This window comes from Myotis davidii, unplaced genomic scaffold (assembly GCF_000327345.1).
Source record: "Myotis davidii unplaced genomic scaffold, ASM32734v1 scaffold642, whole genome shotgun sequence".
Lineage (NCBI taxonomy): Eukaryota > Metazoa > Chordata > Mammalia > Chiroptera > Vespertilionidae > Myotis > Myotis davidii.
Window position 1 is genome coordinate 759,629 of NW_006293957.1, and position 5,108 is coordinate 764,736.

Here is a 5,108-nt window from a genome sequence, read left to right on the forward strand (position 1 = left end):
TCTATTTTTTTTTTTTTTGCATAGCTCTCCTCATTCTCTAAATATAGGACAATCTCATACTCCATTAACCATCAATTATCTATTGCCACAATAATGCTGTAGAACAAACCATTTCAAAATTCAGAGGCTTAACATAATGACTAGTTATTACTGCTCGAATCTGTAAGTCAGCTGGGCAGTTCTTCTGGTCCCAGATGGACTCACACATGCATCTGTGGGCGGCTGCAGGTCAGATAGGTGGCTATGCTGATCCCAGTGAGGCTTGCATGTTTGGGGTCTGCTGGCTGTTGCTTGGTGTTGGATGACCTCAGCTCCTTTCCATGTGGCTCCTCACCCTCCAGGAGGCTAACCCATGCTGGAGGCAGGGATCCAAGAGAGAAATGTGGAAGTGTTCAAGGATTCTTAAGGCTCAGGCTCAGAACTATATAATTTCTGCCACATTCTTTTGGCCAACACAAGCTACAAGGTCAGCCCAGATCCTCAGAGGAGCTGCAAAGTCACATTGCAAAAGCTGTGCATAAGGGAGGGACGGGAAATGCAGGCATTTTTTTGCAATTTATTTCCCTCATTACTTAAAAAGCTTTCAATTTCACCAGGAAGTTATAACAATTTTACACTACTAATATATGTGCCATTATATTGTCCTCAAAATATAAAAATAGTACAGGGAGAAATTGACAAAATGATTCTTATAGTGGGAGGTTTCAACCTATCTTGCAATTATTGATAGATCAAGCACACAAAACACCCGCACAGATACAGAAGAGTCACCACAACTTAGGAGGTTTTCGGTCAACAAATGCTTAAGGCACACTACTCTAGATCTGCTGGGCATATAGCAATGAAAAAACCAACCATCTCTGTTCTCATAGTTTATATTCTAGTGGAAGAAAACAAAAAATAAACAAGTTAACATGCAAAACAAACATGACTCCTCTGAAGAAAAACAACAGGTAAAGGAGATCTGAAGTACTGGGATGCAAGGTAAGGAGCACGGTCAGGTAGGCACTGCTGTGCAGACAGGAGTGAAGACCTGAAAGAGGTGAGGCGTCATGCGCCTATCTCCAGGCTGAGGGGAGGGAACAGCAAGTACAATGGCCTTGACAGGAGCTGGTTTGGCAGGTTCTGGGAGTAGAAAGGGGCAGGCTTGGCACTGTGGGGAGGGACAGGAGTAGTCAGGGGCCAGATCATGTAGGACCTTGTGGACTATGCTAAGGACTTTGGATTTTCCTCTTGGTGATGGAGGGCTTTGTTTGCAGGGGAGGGTAGAAGGGTGAAAACCCTGGGGAAATGGGAGCTGTTCCAAGATAAGAGCCAGGTATTGGGAGCTTCAGAGATCTGTGGGTACCAAACCTTGCCAGGCAACAGGTCCCCAGGGAATTTCTCTAGCTTGGTCTTTCAACTACCTAGACAGTTCATTTCCCAAAGGAAATCACCATCTCCAGAGAACACATTCCAGTTATCCTGAAAAACAAGGTAATTGGGATTCTAGTAGTCTTCCTTTTCTCAATTCTCAAACGAAAACCTATCCATATCCAAAGCAAGAACAAAAGGCAACTCCAGAAAGCACTTCCCCTGTCCATGGGGAAAACCATCAACAACTTATGGAGCCACCGATTATGTAAGAAACTACTGTTTCAAGTCACTTTCCTTATAAGATATAATTTTATATGAAAAAGAAAACAAATGGGGGCATTTATCAACAAATACTTGTTGAGCACCTACCATGTGCCACACACTCTTCTAGGTGCTAGGGATAGAGCAGGAAAGACAGGCAGATTCCTGCCCTCACAAGGGAGATAAATACGTAAGACAAACACACAAAATATGTGATATGTAACACGAGAACATCAATGCCCTGGAGAGAAATAAAGTACGAATAGTGAGCATTTGGGAGTGTGTGTGTGTGTGTGTGTGTGTGTGTGTGTGTTACAATTTAAAATAGGCTGGTTGCCAAAACCGGTTTGGCTCAGTGGATAGAGCGTCGGCCTGCGGACTGAAAGGTCCCAGGTTTGATTCTGGTCAAGGGCGTGTACCTGGGTTGCAGGCACATCCCCAGTAGGAAGTGTGCAGGAGGCGGCTGATTGATGTTTCTCTCTCATCGATGTTTCTGACTCTGTCTCTCTCCCTTCCTCTCTGTGAAAAATCAATAAAATATGTTTTAAAAAAAATAGGCTGGTCAGGATGAAACTAATTAAAAAGTCACATCTGCCCACTGTGGGCAGAGCAGAGGGATGGGGAGGGGGTGTCAGAGAAAGGGCAGTGTCTGGCCCACCTCCTGTAGGGTCTTGCAACATAAGGACTACAACGTCCAAGTGTACGATTTATAGTTTTATTCCACTGTCTATGACAAGGAAGAATTTCTGTAACAAATGTGGTAATTTCTGACTTCTAGTTCTCTGAACTGAGTTTTTAAGATGTAATATATTTTACTAACATTGTCAGAAAAAGACTACACAACTCTATTTAGCAGCTTGAGTTCTGACAATCCCCATGTCTGGGCTGGAACAAAGGCACAATAATGGCGAACAGATTCTCCTATTAGTTATCTTTGCAGGATTTTCTTTTTTTATTTTCTTTTTTTTTAGCTAAAGCAAAGTATGAATCCACCTGAGTGGACTCAAGGTCATGGGGATTCTGCCCTCCTCCACGCAGCACACTGAAGGGAAGTCTGCTGTATCATACAAGCTTGGTTCAGATCCAGAACTTGCTTATGGCATAAATATGACATTTAATAGGAGAAAAATCAGATATTTGAGAGTTTACATAGAGCCATTCTAGCAAAGAAGGAAGCACCTACTGGCTATCTGCTTTGTGTGTGAGGCAGATTTGAAGAGGTTAAGAGAACCAATCTAGGTGGTGGATTATAAACTGAGGGAACTAAGAAAACAAAAGCAAAATAAAAAAAAAGATCTGTTTGCCTCGGTGTTATCCACACTGGAGTCCCGCTCACTCACTCTGGTGTGGAACTCAGGGCCAAGTCAAGGGAAGGGGGTGGGGCCTTCAGGGCATTTGCTTGCTACTTAGGAACCCAGGAGGTCAATGGTAAAGGTGGTGGTTCAGCCTGCAGGTCTGGAGCCTGGACCTCCTCCAGGAGGAGCCCTAGAGTGGGCAGGCTCCCCACTTGTCTCGAATGGTGGAGAGACCTAGCACAGCTCTGCTTGGAATTCATATACTAAGCTTCCATATACTTAAACACACACAAGTTTTTACTTTTCAAATCATGTACCATTTTCTACCAGATTCAAGGATGTCTACAATAATGGAAGTAAAATGTTTAAGGAAAAGTTTGATTCTCCCAGTAGTTGCAATACCTTGAGCAAATGCCAAGCTCTCCACTTCCTCACCTATAAAATAGGGTCACGTCAGGAAGGGATGCGAATGAGGCTTTCCAGAGGAGCGGGCATCATACCCGATGCCTAGTAGATTAATGCTCTCCTTCTCCCTTCCCCATCCAAATGGAAAGTCTAGGCTGGTGCCAGATGCTATGGGCCCCCTTTAAACCAGTGCTTACCAATCTTTACTGTGTGGACCAGTTCCCTGCGGGAGCCCCGCTGAAGGGCAGCTTCTGACTCAGTGGAGTTTGGTGGGGACAGGAATGCTGTGCTGCCAAGCTCCCAGGTCAAGCCCATGCGGCTGACTGGGACCATTCTTTGAGTAACAGGAATTTAACGTCACTAGTTCCATTACTTAACATAACCACAAAAAGCCCTCAAAAGGGCTCCACAGATTGTCTACTTCTTTACAAAAGTTCACTCTCCACACCAGCCAGGACCGGCCTGCACCCTGGAGGGTTCACAGGAAGATCTTCAAACTGTTGCCACTACTTCTGGGTTTTTTGATCTTAGCCTTTGGTTCTGATAATTACCCCTTAATTAGCACCCACCACTTGTCATTTAAATAATTATAAAGGGCAGCTTCAAACAAATTGACAAAACAAGATTCTATGCTTATTTTTTAAAAAGACAAAACTGACCCAAATAAAAAAGTTATGTATACACCGACCATAGTGGAATGTACAGACTTGTTTTAACTGCCATTCATTCACATGGGCTACCCGAGTTGATTTACTTTGAACCAAAGGAAGTACCCACATCGCCTTTGGGAAATGGGGATGTCAGAACATCACTTGGTAAGCAGCGGTGGGAAAGTAGAACATTCCAACCACGCTAGGGTCCACCTTAAACTACTATCGGGAAGGGCTGCCGGATTTCTGAACTATTTCTTCTTTAGAGTTTTCTGAATGTATCGAAGGAACATGGTATCTTCTGGGTGCCCTCAAAGCAAATGATCTATTTGTGGACGAGGAGGCAGGCTTTTCACTGAAGCCAACAGGCAGGTTTCTAATTTCCCAGGAGGCTCTCCATTGACCACCCCACCGGACCCTCAGACCCAGGGGTGCAGCAGGTGAGTCATGCCCTCAGGAGAAACTGAGCTCTCCTCAGCACACACACACTCTCTGCTTTCCTGAATACGTAATATATTGACCAGAAAAAACCTTACATGGCACAAAAGATTTAACAGCGAAAAATAATACTTTATCCTCTCATTCCCCCCACCTCCCTGTCTTCCCAGCAATCACTAGGTCGTTTCTTTAACCTTTTTATTATGGAAAGTTACAGATATGCCAGTAGAGAGACCGAAATGAGCTCGTGTGTACACATCACGCAGCAGCCACAATGAGAAACATCCTGCAGGTTTAGTTTATTCTTCCTCCCTCCGTTTTGTTTTTTTGTTAATTTCAGAGAGGAAGGAAGGAGAGAGGGAATCATGAATCGGCTGCTTCCTGCATGCCCCACACCGGGGACCCAGCCGGCAACCCGGGGCTGTGCCCTGACCAGGAATCCAACCGCGACCCCCTGGTTCCGAGGTCCGCGCTCTGCCCAAGCCGCCGGCGGGCCTCCCCCGTTTTTATAGGAATTATTGTAAAGTGCACTCTGGGCACCAGCACCATATCACCTTATCCGTCAACACTTTAGTACGTTTTTTAAAAAAACACAACCACATCATCGTTATCACACCCAACAAGGTTAACGAGAATTCCTAATACCGCCCAATATTCTCATTCGCTCTAACGGCGCGGGCAGGCGGAGGCCTGCGGAGGCCAG